General features: G+C 41.8%; 2 pseudogenes; both read left to right on the forward strand.

Annotated features, from left to right (window-relative positions):
• The first annotated feature begins 358 nt into the window (after positions 1-358).
• LOC147583705 (olfactory receptor-like protein OLF4) lies at positions 359-1,187 on the forward strand (annotated as a pseudogene).
• A 9,091-nt stretch (positions 1,188-10,278) lies between these two features.
• Positions 10,279-11,107, forward strand: LOC147583706 (olfactory receptor-like protein OLF4; annotated as a pseudogene).
• The last annotated feature ends 6,769 nt before the right edge of the window (positions 11,108-17,876 follow it).

Here is a 17,876-nt window from a genome sequence, read left to right on the forward strand (position 1 = left end):
TTGCTTACATATTTTTTCTCCATCGCTGTAGGGATTTTTGTTCTTCAGCACTCTATACTCATTGCGTAGATAGTGGCTGAAAGCTGGTCAGCACTCAATTTAGATTCCTGAATACTTGAAGCATTTCTCAGGAAAAGGATAAAATACATGATTTCTTAGGAAAGAAGCTGATTGATAATAAAAATATATCAGATGTGGCAGCGATGATTCCCTAAAGGGGACCATATCCGTGCACAACATATTAAAAGGAATTTCTGGACTGCAAACGAAAAAAAAAAAACAGTCGCATTTCAATTTTGTGAGTAATACAAATTTGTGTTTTTTTATTTCCCTCTTTCTCAGAGGTCACCTCCATCAGATGGAACCAAGTAATGAAACACAAATTTCAAAGTTTCTTCTTCTGGGATTTTCAGAGGAACCAGGACTGCAGCCTCTCATATTTGGGCTTTTCCTCTCCATGTACCTGATCACTGTGTTTGGGAACCTGCTCATCATCTTGGCCATCAGCACAGACCCCAACCTCCACACGCCCATGTACTTCTTCCTGGCCAACCTGTCCTTTGTAGACATCTGCTTCACCTCCACCACCGTCCCGAAGATGCTGGTGAACATCCGGACTCAGAGCAAAGTCATAACCTATGCAGGCTGTATCACACAGATTTATTTTCTCATACTCTTTGCTGTGATGGACGTCTTCCTCCTGAGTGTGATGGCCTATGACCGGTTTGTGGCCATCTGTCACCCCCTGCACTACACGATCATCATGAACCCCCGGCTCTGTGGGCTGCTGGTACTGGTGTCCTGGATCATGTGTGTCCTGAATTCCCTGTTACAAAGTTTAATGATGTTGCGGCTGTCCTTCTGTACACACTTGCATATCCCCCACTTTTTCTGTGAACTCAATCAGATGCTCCAACTGGCCTGTTCTGATACCTTTCTTAATAACATGGTGATATATCTTGCAGCTGTCCTGCTGGGTGGTGGTCCTTTTGCTGGGATCCTTTACTCTTACTCTAAGATACTTTCCTCTATACGTGGGATTGCATCAGCTAAGGGCAAGTATAAAACGTTTTCCACCTGTGCGTCTCATCTATCGGTTGTCTCCTTATTTTACTGTACGATGCTCGGCGTGTACCTTAGCTCTGCTGCTACCCAGAGCTCACGGTCAAGTGCCACAGCCTCGGTGATGTACACGGTGGTCACGCCCATGCTGAACCCCTTCATCTACAGCTTGAGGAACAAAGACATGAAAAGGGCTCTGAAAGCATTCTTTGGGAAGGAGACCCTTACATGGCCAATCGTCATAAGATTGAAGAAGTGCCTATGATTGCAAGGGTCAAAGCCTCTGGATCAGAGATTGTGATCTTTATTCAGACTGTAGATGTAGTATTCCTCTTTCTGTTTATTTCCTTGTCCTCAACTTCCATATGCCATGTATGTAAGTCACTCTATGAAGCTCTTCTGTCTCTGATATCCTACAGATTTTTCCCTTGTATTTCCCACTTTCTGAATTTTGTTTCCAACCATGGATCTGAAATATTTGGAAATGTTCATTTACCTTGAGGCAACATAGATGTTTTTAAAAAATAATCTTTCTCAAACAATTGTGTCACACCAAATAATTTTTCTTTCATACGTGTTTTTTTTAATGCCATGATTACCACTGGTTAGCTCTCTGTATGTCTTAGGATTGGTGGGCAGAATTGGGTGGGTGATGGGCTAAATGGGCAATGGGCATTAGGGAGGGCACTTGTTGGGGTGAGCACTGGGTGTTGTATGTAAGTGATGAATCACTAAATTCTACTCCTGACATCAACACTACACTACATGTTCACTAACTAGAATTTAAATAAAAACTTGAAACAAACAAACAAAAAGATCTGTCATGATTGATATGCCACCTATGGAAACAACCACACTTTATGACAAATATATATGATTTTAAAGTAGTACAATATCTGAGGCTACGTTTTTTCGCTTATATGTCTGAAGTTCCGTTGTATATCAGTATCTTAACTGTTCTTCTTAAAAGTGGACACTTAATATATTAATGTGTCTTCTAGATCGGTTTTATTCTCCTCATTAGGTTCCTGGTCTCTTAGTACCTTGTTGTCCACAATGTGTACAATAGTCACTTCCTTACTCAAGCTTTCACCAAATACGCGTCTCCAAGAGAGGTCTTCATGGAACAACAAACTTAGATAGATTGACTTTAGAATATGATCTTAGACTCTAGATGCCCTTTAATATGATGAAGCAAAATTTTATTTTATGTTTTGTTCAATTTAAATTTTAGTTAGTTAATATACCACGCAATATTGGTTTCAGGAGTGAATTCCGTGATTCATCACTTACATACAACATCTAGCACCCATCCCAATGAAGCGGAGTTTTAAATCACACATTGTGCTCTTTAAAATATTTATTCTTCATGCTGTACGGCTATTCATTGGAGTATGGAGGATTGGTGGCCATGTGTAAGGGGGCTTATCCAAATGGGGGAAGGACTGATTGACATTTTTCTACTTTTATTGAATTATCTCCTTGTTTCTTCCTGAAATCTTTACGCTGCCTTTGGTATGACTCCTTTCATTGTTGTAAAAGAAATACCCCCCTTCCTTCTAAATTTTGTCATAACCATGAAAGGGGTGTCGAATGGTCATTATCCTCCATTATACATGTTTCTCAGGCTCAGGATTCTATTCATCTTCTATGTTCAAGGGACGACATAAGAGGGAGCTTACATTCCTGTCTGGTCATGTGAATCAGGGACACCAGTTTTCGAACACAATAATGCATACATTTTCAGTCTTTCCTGGCTATGGGGAAATGACCCTCAATGAGAGGTAGTTGTTTTGTTGTTGTTTTTGTTGTTGTTTGTTTGTTTGTTTGTTTGTTTTTTAGAGAGAGAGAGAGTGAGAGGGGAAGTCAGCAGGAGAGAGGGGAAGAGGCAGAGAGGGAGACAGAGATAGAATCTTAAGCAGGCTCCAACTTGAACGGGGCTTGATCTCATGACTGTGAGATCACAACCTGAGCCAAAATCAAGAGTTGGAGACTCGACCGACTGAGCCACTAAGGTGCTTCTCAGTGACAGGTTTTATATGCAGGTGTCTGAACTAAACTGAAATAACAGAGGTACCATGAATGCAGGCTTCAAATACAAGAATAAATACCAAGAACAGTCAGCAGCAGATTATGATAATTGTCCTTACTTCTGTTCACCGTGATCATTGAATCAGTTAGCCATTGCTGCATAACAAGCCATTTAAAAGAAAATGATTTAATATAATGCTTTTATTACCAAATGATATTGTATGTTGGGGATTGTTTTGAGCTCTGTCTGTCTCCTCGTGAGTCTATAGTGAGCTGTGACTCTACACTGTTTCTTTTTTTTAAATTTTTTGTTAAAGTTTATTTGTTTTTGAGAGAGGCAGAGACAGGATGCGAGTGGGTTATGGGCAGAGAGAGAGAGGGAGACACAGAATCCGAAGCAGGCTCCAGGCTCCGAGCTGGCAGCACCGAGCCTGACGCAGGGCTTGAACCCACCAGCTGTGAGATCATGACCTGAGCCGAAGTTGGACACTCAATCGACTGAGCCACTCAGGCGTCCCGACTCTACATTGTTCCTAAGGCTCATCCATGATGTCATGTGTGACCACGGGGCACTTCTCTTCTGAACAAGTATATGATCAGTTAACTCGATTTCCGAGTGCATTTTTATCTTCTGTTTTACAGGGAAAAAAAGAATATCAAAAGTGAAAGATTTTAATTTACATCTACTGTTCCTGTATTCATACATGACACTTTGCTTTCTTCCTACTGAGAACAAAAAGCTCCTGTCACGACTCAGTATGAATCAGCTACCTCTGCTCTATATTTCACACTGATCCGTACGCTGCTAGATTTTTTTCCCTTCTAACCAGTTTAGTGGGGGTATAATCATGTGCTATAAACTGCATCTATTCGGAACGTATAATTTGATGAATTAAGGGAGACATACAAAAACTAAAGTACCTACTGCACATTCCTATTTGATGTTCTTCAAGAAAATGCACAACCTTGATGACTTCTTAATCCAATTGTTAAAATGTAATCTCCCTTGGCCTCAGCTTCTTTATTTCCAAAAGTAACTTGGGACCGTAAACATAATTTCAAATGGATATTGCAAGAAATAAATGACGTGTGCGGACATATTTCGTTGAGTCCGAAGAAAATGCTCAGCTGTAAAGTTGTATGTATGCATATATGTGTGTTTCTCTGTATACATTTTTATTTCAAATAAACACACCTACACATGGGTACCCCAACACAGAATCATTTTTAAGAATATTATTATCTGAGTGTGCTTGGCACACAATGTTACACGAGTTTCATGTGTAGGACGTAGAGATTGAACTTCTCCGTACATTATGCGGTGCTCAGCACAAAGGCAGCCTCTGGCTGTCAGCCTACCAGGCCATTGCAATATCATTGACTATATTCTGTCCGCTGTGCCTTTGATTTCCGTGACTCATTTATTCCACAACTGGAAGCCTGTACCTCCCACTGCCCTTCACCCATCCTCCCCACCCCCTCTGACAACCACGAGTTTATTCTCTATATTTATGGTTCGGATTCTGCTGTTTTGTGTGTTTGTTTATTCATTTTAAGCAGACTCAATGCGGCACCCGAGTGGCTCACTTGGCTGAATGTCTGACTCTTGATTTCCCCTGGGGTCGTGGAATTGGGTTTCCCGCCACACTGAGCATGGAACTTGCTTAGGATTCTCTCTCTCTCTCTCTCTCTCTCCCTCTCTCTCTCTCAATCTCTCCCTCTGCCCCTCCTCCACTCACACATGCTCTTACTCTCAAACAAAAATTTAAAAAATGAACACAGACTCATTTATGACCTCTTATTTTATGTTGAAAGGAAATGAGTGAAATTTGAAGAGTGTTGATATAAAAAGAATAAGTGTTTGAGTTAATATGCAATTGAGAGAATGTAGACATGTAGACACAACAATTTAGTATAAACAATAGACATACATTCAAATGATGAATTACTTTTCTTCTGCTAATGCGTCAAAGACAATAAAATCTGGAGCACGTTTGTATTTATGCCCTGAGAAATTCTCTACCCGCTAAAGAGGACGAATATCTCCAAATTGATTTTAAAATTCTTCTACTTAAAGATGGGATTACAACACAAAATGCCTTTACCCGGGGGAGCTATAGTGAATGAAAGGAGAAGCTTAGTCTCAGGTTCTTAACAAAATTTTATTGGACAAATGTTTGTGTTCAAGTCCTAATGCTAATGTACAATGACTACATTAGTGTTTTAAAACACATGTATGCTCTTACAATTCTGGGGCTCAAAAGCCTGAAGTCGTTCTCATGGGTCTCAAATGAAGATGTTTGCAAGGCTTGGTTCCTTCTGGAAGCTACAGGGAAGAATCTGTTTACTTTTCTATCCCAAGCTCATATCATAGTGCAAAATATGATCTAAATATATTTTATATAACTGACAAATGCTTCACACAGAGGGGCTACATGGCAGCTGTTAACTTGTGACATATTATGGAATTCCTAAATGTTTGGAAAATGTGTCATGAAGCTGAGCTATGTAGTGCTTGGGGTTCATATCAAAGGAACTCGTTGAAAAGGAAATAGGAATGTTCCATAGATAGCAGAGCTGTGTCTCCACCACAAGCCAAGTGTTTGGACATCCAAGGCATCTAATCCACAAAGATTGTTCAGTTCTAGACTTGGGGGAAAAGCTGAAATCAGGGTTGGAATGAGATGCGGGGATGTCTGCCCTCTGGGAGGAGCAGAGTTCAAGAGCAAGGAGTGATTAACACTGGGGTCACAGTCTATTGGGAATATGGAATCTCCAAAAATCTTTCCTTTGTCTCCAGACCAGTGTCCTCCAAGGAAATCATGTGCTGTAGGTTGGAGAGGCAGGAGGGGAACGTGCCTCATGAACAGACAGAGGAAACTATAAATACCTCCTGTGTGCCATCCCTCTGCCTGTGCAACCTTGGGCTGATGGGACCTGGTTGTTGCTTCTGGAGTCTGAAGCTTGGCTGGGAGATTCATGCTAGCCTCCTTCCTGTCATCTTGTGTGGGGACAGACTTTAGTCGCCACATAACCATCTGGAGGGAATTCAGACAGCCACAAGGAGACCTCTCCCTCAGAGCTCCCATCCAGGTGAGTCTGAGACCCAGCAGGATCTTCAGGAAAAGATTAGGGAGAATCAAACCCAGGTGCATTTATCTAAGGTCACCACACAGTCACCAGCCTAGCCCAGAACCTGGAGATCTCTATGGTCATTTGGTTACCTGATTACTTAATGACCTCGTGGATGATGTTACAGAAAGGATTGCACATTGAACTCAGCCACACATGGGTGATTGTTGCCAGTGAAGTGATGGGAGGGGAGGTAGGAAATACTTCCAGTAAAAGTAGAACACGTCCAATGAGTTTTGCAGTTGAAGGGAGTAGGAAAATTAGGGATGGAGGGATGCGCAGTGAAGTCAGGACATTTCTTTTTTGTGTGTAAATGAGGAATCCTGGGGGGTGCCTGGGTGGCTCAGTGGGTTAAGCTGCAAACTCTTGATTTCGGGTCAGGTCATGATCTTATGGTTTGTGAGGTCCAGCCCTGCATCGGGCTCTGGCTGACAGCTCAGAGACTGGAACCTGCTTTGGATTCTGTGTCTCTCTCCCTCTCTGCCTCTTCCCCGTTCACACACCCTGTCTCAAAATAAATAACAAAACATTAAACAAATGGGGCATACTGGGCTACTTTTCCATATTGATGAGACATATCTAGACCAATTTACTGCTTGCATATACGACCTCGCAACATTAATTCATGAGACATATTTTTCACAGCGTGCCTTTGCTCTGGGTATTCGTATGACCGCCATGATGTGATAAGTAAAAACTATGGTTACCTAGCTTTGCTTTGCAGTGATTTCATTATCTACGAAGTTGACTATATTTGTGGTTAGTTATTCCTTGGTTGCCTCATTTACGCATTGTCTCTAACGGGTCTTTGCATTTGTACAGTGGAGTCGAGGAGGTGCTACTTCCATTTCTGATTGCATTCTTTCTAAAAAGGAAGTGGATGAGGTGTTCGGTGTTATTTTCCTCACTTTGCCCTTTACCATTGAGTTCTATTGTGTACATGTAGACATATACGCACTGTGACATAGACATATAGGACTGTGTTCATTAGTAATATGGGGTCAAATCTGTCACTCGGTTATAGTGTGTTCTCTCTTGTTATTTATTTATTTACTTAAGTATTTATTTATTTATTTGTCTTCCTTCATTATCCTATACTGAGCTGTCATTAATACTCTTCACTTGCAAATTCTTGCTATAAACAAAAAGGTGTATACGTGGTAATTTGTACATTGCTCACAAATCACTGTCTGTACACATTTCCACGTGCCTTCCCATCTCTGTTATTCCCTGCAGTTCCTTTTGGCCCGTTGTGAAAAGGTCTATTTCTGGAAGTTGCGTTATCTCTGACTACCACGGTTGCTTTACATTTGACTGAACATCACCTTACTCTCCATAAGCATATTTGTATCCATGTATCTTTACAAGAATATATTTATCATTTACATACGGCTCCTTCCCCAGTGATAAAGGTGATTCTATTGCATTCTTTTCTTTCCACGTGTTTGGAAGTGTGATCTGAAATCAGTGGCCCACCTCGATACCACTAAATTATTTTATGCCTTTTGTAAGTTGGTTTTAGAGTCTCACATAATTTTGTTTCACACAGTTGTTTTGAAACTTGCCCTAATTTCACTCCTCCTGGAAGTCTTTATTCTTGAAGTTCTCATAAAGCTTCTCTTCCTATCTTAGGCGCACATACACATTCATAACCAGACGGATGAATGAATAGCGGCCTGAGGACAACATAAACGCTCTTTAGGTTTTAGGGTAGTCTTTTCTTCTACGTGCGTCCACTCTTCCTTCTTCCTCAAAACTACCTCATGGACTTGTCTCCAACCAACTAGGGAAATGCTGATTCTTTATTTCAATGTCTGCATAATATCTCATGATACGGCTGTGCTACTCACACTTGGAAAGCTTTTCCTAGCTTTTCTCGATGCATTGCTATTATAACAATTCTGCAAAAATATTTTGAGATTGTTATGTGAAAAATCTGGTTCTCCACTGGAGGAAACACTGTCCCTCAGGGGGACACGACTTATTTGGGTGTCACATGGTTGGGGGGGTGGGCTCATGAAGGGCCAGGGATGCTCTAAACACATTCAAAGCCCAGGACACACAGCACAGAGACCAACCTGGATCAGAACGTCAAGGGTGCCAAGACTGAGAATCTCTGAGATAAAGCATATCTGTGTTTTCACATTTGTAGCTGTCTTCAGTTGTTTTCTCAACATCACAGTGGTTCACATTCCTCCCAGAATAATTAGAGAATCTCTTTTTTCTACCTGTTTAAAAATTTCAACCCAGTCAGCTCGAGAGATCTTGTTTTCTTCAACCGTTACTGAATTTGAGCCAATATGTACATGTTTGATCACCAGGTTCATTGTTACATGTCTGTTGTTATTATATGTCCATAAAGTCTATGCCTATTCCACAGCTAGCAGCATTTCACATGAAGTTCACGGATTACAGTTTATTGCCTTGGGTTGGATATTATGTCCACAAAATGATTTAAATTTTATATAGCTAAATGTATCTATCTTCTTACTTCTGACTTTCCTGCCTTAATTACAATGATTTTGCTCACCTGTGGCTTGTATCTGCGTTTTTATGCACGTTCACTGAAAATGTACTGTTTCCATTTACTTCAAGATCTCTAATCCCTCTGAATTGTTTAAGATGTGTGTACTAGGGACACTTTATTTTCTTTCAGATGGATAGCCACCTGTGCCAGCCTTTAGGAAACAACCTTCACCAACTAAATGGAGTACAGTGGTCCCTGGGTGGCTCAGTCAGTTGAGCATCTGACTCTTGCTTTCGACTCAGGTCATGATCTCATGGTTCGTGAGATCAAACCATGCATCAGTCTCCATGCCGAGCGTGGAGCCTGCGTGGGATTTTCTGTATTATAAAAGGCTGACGGGTGTGTGTCTGACTTCAGCTCAGGTCATGATCTCGCAGTCCATGAGTTCGAGCCCCGCGTCGGGCTCTGTGCTGACATCTCGGAGCCTGGAGCCTGCTGCGGATTCTGTGTCTCCCTCTCTCACCTCCCCTCCCCCACTCACGCTCTGTCTCTCTCCCTCTCAATAATCAATAAATGTTAAAAAATTTAAATACAGGAAAGAAAATGAACATGCCAGTCTGACTTGTCAATGTTATTTCTTCACGGGAAGCTTGTTCATTGGAATTCAGGTAACATTTTACATTGTTTAGGGGAATGATTATGGATCTGGCCAGCTTGAGTTATACTCCCTCCAAACTTAATCACGGGGGCTGGGGGTGAGAAGTCATGGTAAGAACACAGCCAGAGAAACAATCATTTGTGGTGTGTGTGTGTGTGTGTGTGTGTGTGTGCATGCTTTTTGGAGTGGGATTCATTCTCAGAACAGGGGTACACAGTCTAATATGTTCTAAGGTGAATACAGAAGCCAGAACTCAATCAACACACAGTACTCAGGAGGGCTCGATGTCAATTTACAGGATACTTTGCAAGTAGAGTCTAAAATACAAGCAGTACATAGTGTGGGTGAGTGACTCTGTTTTCTTGAGGGTTAACCAGCAGAGCCCATTTCCTTGAAACTGCCTCACGCCGTCTCTGATTTCCCTCCTGTTCACTCCCCTTCCTACACATGCTTCCTGTTTGGGACCCACATAGCTCAAAGTAGGATCATCCTCAGGGCCTTAGCAGAGGCCATTCCCTCAGCCAGCACACACTTCCCCAGAGATGCTCGTGGCTCCTGCCTTCCTTTCCCTGAGGTCTCCGTTCAGATGTCGCCTTGTTCACTGTTCTTGACTGAACACCAATTACAAAATGACACTTGTATCCACGCTCTCCTTTACACCTACTCTTGTTCTCTTCACAGCACTTGACACCCTCTGATGTCCTATTGATATTTTGATTTCCTTCTGTTCCTTCTCCATCACTGGATTATACTGGCTTTTGATTTTCCCGGACTCATTGCCTCCACAATGCCTGGAATATGTTTGACCCTCACTACAACTTCTTGACAGCAAAATACAAATCGTAGCATTGCAACAATGTGAGTGATACTGTTCAGTTGAAAATTAATGGTGTCTCCCCTCGTCTTTCCTCGTGGTCAGTGCAACCTCATGGAACCAGGAAATGATACACGGACATCAGAATTTCTGCTTCTGGGATTTTCAGAGGGTCCAGAACTGCAGCCCCTCGTATTTGGGCTTTTCGTCTCCATGTACCTGATCACTGTGTTTGGCAACCTGCTCATCCTCCTGGCCGTCAGCTCTGACTCCCGCCTCCACACCCCCATGTACTTCTTCCTGGCCAACCTGTCCTTTGTAGACATCTGCATCACCTCCACCACCGTCCCGAAGATGCTCTGGAACATCCAGACCCAGAGCAAAGTCATAACCTATGAGGACTGCATCACACAGGTGAACTTTTTCATTACCTTTTCAGGATTGGACATCTGCCTCCTGGCCATTATGGCCTATGACAGGTTTGTGGCCATCTGTCACCCCTTACACTACACAGTCATCATGAACCCCCGGCTCTGTGGACTGCTGGTCCTGGTGTCCTGGATCATGAGTGTCCTGCATTCCTTGTTGCAAACTTCAATGGTGTTGCGGCTGTCCTTCTGTACAGTCGTGGAAATCCCCCATTTTTTCTGTGAACTCAATCAGATGATCCAACTTGCCTGTTCGGACACCTTTCTTAATAACTTGGTGATGTATTTTGTAGCTATCCTAGTGGGTGGCGGTCCTTTCGTTGGGATCCTTTACTCTTACTGCAAGATACTTTCCTCCATACGTGGGATCTCATCAGCTCAGGGCAAGTATAAAGCATTTTCCACCTGTGCATCTCACCTGTCGGTTGTGTCTTTATTTTATTGTACCAGCCTAGGTGTGTACTTTAGCTCTGCTGCAACCCAGAGCTCCCACTCAAGTGCCACAGCCTCGGTGATGTACACGGTGGTCACGCCCATGCTGAACCCCTTCATCTACAGCCTGAGGAACAAAGATATAAAGGGGGCTCTGAGGAGATTCTCTGCGATGGCAGTTAGAAAAGGTCCAATTGTCCTGCGGTTGAAGAATTTCCCAGGATTGCAAGCCTCAAAGTCTTAGCGTCAGAAATTTGTTTTGTTTTTTTAAGCAGATTGTAGACATAGAGTTTGTGTCTCTCATTTATTTCCCGGAATTTTTATTTTTTCAACCACTCAGTACAATTTAGTTCCTCATTTTATTAAGTTTTTCCCTCTGTGTGATCCACATCTTTTTTCCTTCATCTTTTTCTCTTATTTCTAAATTGATTCGCAAGCTGTGATATGAGAAAATTAAGAGTTCTCATTTGTCTCATGGAACTGCCTGGATTTCTTAAGAATAATTTCTTCACAGGGGCACCTGGGTGGCTCAGTTGGTTAAGCATCTGACTTCGGCTCAGGTTCCTGGTTCCCGAGTTCGAGCCTCGCATTGGGCTCTGTGCTGATAGCTCAGAGCCTGGAGCCTGTTTCAGATTTGTGTCTCTCCCTCTGTCTCTCCCCCCGCCCCGAGTCATGTTTCATCTCTGTCTCTCTCCCTCAAAAAAAAAAAAAACATTAAAAAATTTTTAAAGAAAAAAAGAATAATTTCTTCACCAATGACAAAATCACTCCACAAAATAATGTTTTAAGTTTTGCTAAAAGAATACTCATTTGTTACCTCTCTGTTAGAATAAATTCAATTAGGTAAATAGGCCATTTCTATTCTATTCTATTCTATTCTATTCTCTATTCTATTCTATTCTATTCTCTATTCTATCTATTCTGTTCTATTCTATTCTATTCTATTAACTCTGGGACCACAGTTTTTCATTTTGAGTCTGTCATTCCTTTATCACTGCCTTAACTGTTTTTCCTGATGAACAAACCCGTGTGTTTCATAATGGGCCATTAGCTTTTTTTTCCAAATTAGGATTCTGTTCTTTTCTCAGGCTCTATGTCCCCAGTGCTTACATTAGTCACTGGCAACACTGATTATCAAAAACTTGTCTGCCAGTGGAGTCTACACGGAAACAGAAATTCAAAAAAGTAGAATGACTTAATACGGCTCTGGAGTCAAAGATGACCTCGACTATGATAAAGCAAATTTTAAACTCTCCTTTGTATTACTATGCTCTACATTTCTTCTCAAGCTGTACTCTCTCAATCAAGTATGGAAGAGCAGTGGCAGTGTTTAAGGGGATTTATTCGCTGGGGTGAATGATTCGTTACTTATTGCCATCAAAAGACTCATAAATAAAAACAATAAAATGGTCCTGAAAGAAATTAAAGAATACAAAAATAAATGGGATGGCCTCCTGTGCTCATGCTTGGAAGATTTTTTATTTAATTTTAGGATGGTTTTAAAAATGTTTTCCAAGAATACCCCATTTTTGTTATTTTCAAATTATCATTGAATCTGTACATCTTCGGGGTAGTATTGCCATCTTCACAACTTTAATTCTAACTTAAATTTCTCCTAACGAGGGACCACAGCTTTGTTCTCAGTCTGGGCTCCACATCCAGGACCCGCAGCATCAAACCCACCAGGGAGTTTGTTAGACAAGCAGGATCCTCGGGGCCCCTGGAGACCTGAGGAATCAGAATTTGCATTTCAACTACCGTCCCTGGTGAATTGTGTGCACAGTGAAGTGGAGAACCTTAGTGTGGAACAGGTTTCCTCACCTTCTCGCGATTGACCCTTGGAGCTGGATAACTATTTTTGTTGAGTGCTGTCCTGTGGCTGATGATATTCAGAAGCACCTCTTCAGACATGGACAAAAATCCCAAGAGCAACTCTGGTGGGAACCACTTCCCAGAGTTTCTGAACTGGAAACATCCCAACATCATTCCAATGAAGACTATATGCTGATTGGTTTGTGCCTTTGAGCAGCACATTGAATTCCTCTGAGCCCATTTCTACAATAGAGAAACAGCTCATGAAAGTACTACATAATAGATTATACTTTTGTAAAAATTAAACCATAGAATCCCTTTAGTGTGCTAAGCTAGTCTATGCTGCAGAAAATTGAAATGTATCTTATAATTAATAAACACTTCATTAGGAGGGAAAAATGCCAGTTTGTAACTTGTGATCTAATAATGAAATTCCTACTTGTTTCTGCTAAACTATTACACAACCAAAGAGGTTAGTACCCCAACTTTTTAAAATGTATTTATTGAAATTCAAGGATCCAAGAGCTCAGAGGGTCCCCGAGGGACTGTGACGAACAGTAACCTCCTTGCTTCTGGCAGCTTTGCACCCGACCACCTTCCCCGATGCCCAGCAAAAACCATGCGAGAACACATTTGCCTCCCCCCAAAGACGAAAGTGCCGATATCTTCCTAATGTCAAACACCTTACATATGGCGGGGCCAAGGGAAAAAATGAGCAAGGGGATAAGCCAACACTTCACAAAAGGAAGCACACACGATTGGCTGCAAGGTGCCCAGTTACAAGGTCAACCACGGAAGACTTCGCTTTCACGTGCCTCTCGCATCATTACTTGGGCAATTCGTCTTCATGGGGCCTGACAGCAGGTGAGGGCAGCCCTGTTATCCCTTTTGCTTTTTAGTATTTATTTCTTTGAGAGAGAGAGAGCACAAGCAGGGGAGGGAGGGTGAGAGAGAGAGAGCACAAAGCAGGGGAAGGACAGAGAGAGTCCCAAGCAGGCTCCATGCTGTGGGCACAGAGCCCAACAAGGGGCTGGATCTCACGAACGGTGAGATCTGAGCTGAGCCGAAACCAAGAAGATGTCTCTTAACCCACTGAGCCACCCAGGCGCTCATCTCCCTTCCCTATGTGACGTCCTCTCGTCGATACTCTTGGACTCTGGGTATTGGTCTCTTTTTCACAAACCCAAGGGGCACCTCGAATCCTCATTCTGTATGTCAGCCAGTGGACAGAGGCTTCCCCAGACCATGCTCTGTAAATACTCCCGACATCACGACAGTCCAGTTTCGTACCAAATAACTTGTTTCATATGATTATGCTTGACCGCGTGATGCCATCCGTATATTTATATTATTGTTCTCTGTCCTTGGTGCTACACAGAAACATACGCTAGTGAAGGGATTTCACCTTCTTTGTTCACTTTTGTTTTTGTCACAATGTATATGAATATATGGTTAGTATGAAAAAACCAAGGATATGAAAAATTATAGAATTTAAAAAATAAGGGATAATGAAACCAGGTTAAAATGACTAGTTTCCAAACAACTGTCCACAGCAAAATTATGTGAAAACTAAAAACTAACTGAAATTGGCTATAAAAAAGAAATTGTTAATGATGTCAACATGGATTCATAATTAAGTTGTCAATGGCCTACACGCGAAAAATGTAATGTATAATGTTCCTACAACGCTCAGTTTGTATTTGTGGGATGAGTCAGAAATTAGGTCTCAAAGTATAAGGACATTGACCATTTGGCAAGGTTGTATTTCATTTCCTTGGAAAAGGTTGAATTGCTAAATAACATCTAGAATGAAGGGATATCTAAACTAATACTGGCATCAATGGATATCTATCTGGAAGAATATGAAACTAGTCCTATCCCGCAGACATGTTACCAACATCAGAGGGATTATGACCTCAGTGTAAGTGGAACCATACAATATAGCAGAACATCAAGGAAACTACATATAACATTCACAGGTGAGCAAACCCACTAAATAAAGCCATAATCTCAGAAGTAAGAAGATAGATTTGTTTAAATAAAATTAAAAATTTTTATGATCAAAATATATTGCAAAAATCAATTGAGAAACAATGATCTCAGGAAATCATTTGAAATGTTGATAATGTTTTAAAAATAAAAGAGAGAGAGAGAAAAACCTATGGGCATATAATGATAATAAAACCAATCAGAATGGTCATCAAACATATGACCTTGGCTGAAACTGAGGGATGGTTTAGGAAAATAACAAGAACTGCCTCTTTAACCCAGCAGCCTGGAAAAAACCTTACAGGACTGTTACATTGTTTGTGGTTGAAACTTTCAAAAAGGAGCCAAAGGGTTATTCTCAATTTGTTGGCCTAAGAGCAAGTGTTACAAGGTTGAAGGCAGAACCTGAAAGCAGCTGTATTACATATACAGACATTCTGTCACCAGGAGTTTCCCAGTCTCTGCACCCATCCTGCCCAGAGCCTGCCCTGTGGTGGGGAGTGTCCTGTGCCCTGTAAGATGTTCAGAGCATCCCTGACCTCTGTGCACCCCTCTCCAGCGTGACAGACAAAGTGTCTCCAGACATTGATCAATGTCCCCTGGGGGACAAAATTACACCTGATTAGAACCACACATTGAATTGAACAATCTCAACATATTTTGTGCAGCATGGCCATAATAGCAATTGAATGGTAGAATAAGAAAGATCTTCAAAAGTGTGAACGGCAGTCATTCGGTGAAACTGACATTAGCACTGAATAAATACATTATAACTTAAACGAGCAAACACAGAGACACAGCAATATGCTCTGGGCTAAATTGGATTGGCCCTCAGGAGATGACATTTAATGTTCTCGACTTTCACTCTCTCTGACCCTCTCATCCATGGACCAGGCTGAGTTGTCTGACAGGAAGGTCTCCTTGTGGAAGTCTGAATCCCTCCCTGGATGCTGAATTCCTCCCTGGATGCTAGATTATAGATCATTTTCTCCTCAATGGAGAAAGCAGGAAGGTCAGAGAAGCATCAGCCCCCAGCCAATATGAGTACTCAGAAGACCAGACGAAAACCACACCCCTTCCTGTCTAAGGTGCACACACGGACAGACAGGAGACTAGGAGGCATTTTCGGCACCCTGTATCTGCTCGTTAGGTACATGTCTCTCTTCTTACTCCAGCATGGCTCCCAAGTGGACAACCCTTTGGCACACAAAGGACATTTCTCTAATGAATCTCTGATCCCAAGAGACCAGTTTGGAAGTAGTAACTGCAGTTAGGTTTTTTGTTATTCCTTTTCCATGAATGTGACCCCTTCCTGATGAGTAAGCTCACAGCACCACTGTGAGTTACAGTTTCCTCCAGGTCTATGTATATGGGATCAATTCCTTGATTTCTCTTTCTGTTGCTTCATTATTGCTGTATAGAAATGCAACCGATTTCTGTACATTGATTGTATATCCTGCAAAAATTCTTAACAAGATACTAGCAAATTGAATTCAACAGTGAATCCAAAGAATTATTCACCATGATCACATGGGATTGATTCCTGAGCTGCAAGTCTGGTTCAATGTTTGCAAATCAATGTGATACATCACATTAATAGAAGAAAGGACAAGAACCATATGATCCTGTCAGTGGATGCAGAAAAAGCATTCAACAGAATACAGAATCTTTCTTGATAAAAATGCTCAAGAAAGTCGGGACAGAAGGAACACCCCTTAACACCATAAAAGCCATACAAAAAAGGCCCACAGCTAATGATCACCCTCCATGGGAAAAGATTGAGAGATTTCCCCCAAAGATCAGGAGCATGACAGGGATGTCCATTCTCACCGCTGCTGTTTAACATAGTGTTGGGGGTCCTAGCCTCAGCAATCAGACAACAAAATGAAATAAAGGCATCCAAATTGGCAAAGAAGTCAAACATTCACTTTTTGCAGATGACATGACACTGTACATGGAAAACTCGAAAGACTCCACCAAAAAACTGCTAGAGGTGATACATGAAGTCAGCAAAGTCTCAGGATGCTTGAGTGTTTAGAAGTTACCTAACATCACGGCACTGAGCCCTGCATCAGGGCTGACACTGTGGAGCCTGCTTGGGATTCTCCCTGTCTCTGCCCCTCCCCCATCCCTCTCTCTCTCTCTCCTCTCTCTCTCTCAAAATAAATAAATAAACTTAGAAAAGAAACTCTCCAACAAAGCAGTTAAAGCTTATGTGACAGTATTAAAATATACAGAAATAGAAACTCGAAATATCTCCTGTTCATTTGCATGTGGCTCCTTTAATTCACCAAAGTGCACACTTTACATATGCAGGTTATAGTGTGTAATTACACTCCGATGATTTAATTCAGTGGAAAAAATCGAATGGGTCATGGCTAAGGTTAGGATCTAGAGAACGGGTAGCTGATTCTCACTTAAGAGAGCTGGGAGATAGCACTTCTAATGGGGAAGGAAGCCAAATGTTAATATGGATGTATGAACGATGGAATTACATTTAAGTAATTCACATGATAAAGCAGTTTGTTTCCATAAAGAAAAGATTAACCTCCATATGGGAACCGTATCTGACCATAAATTGGTTGAGGACAGAAGAGCACTACAGCCAAGCCCAACACACGCATGAGCCTGAGAAACACAATGTAGAGATTCACACCTGACCCCAGACCCACGAGGAGCCCAGCAGAGATCAGAAACGCTTCCCCACACATGATTCCATTTGATTGTAAAGGTATTATGATATCTCATTTGACAAGGACCGCCTGTTATACTGCAATAGCTGACTGACACAATAACCCAAGCGAACGGACCTTAGACACTTAGAAAATATGCTGATTTTTATTTGTGGCAAATGATCTGACGTTAAAGAGAGCACTCATGATCGTTCTCTGATTCAAGTTTATTTCCCACAACGTTACGAACAAGTGGGCTCCCTTCTGGGTAACTGGGAGAGTTTGAAGGACATGCACGTTTGTGCAGAAGAACTGGGGACCCTGAGCCACATGCCAGCAGGACATCCAGTCTCGTGTGAAGCATCCTCTGGTCATGCAG

The sequence above is a fragment of the Puma concolor genome, chromosome A2 (genome assembly GCF_028749965.1).
Source record: "Puma concolor isolate L17-30 chromosome A2, mPumCon1.1.hap2, whole genome shotgun sequence".
NCBI lineage: Eukaryota > Metazoa > Chordata > Mammalia > Carnivora > Felidae > Puma > Puma concolor.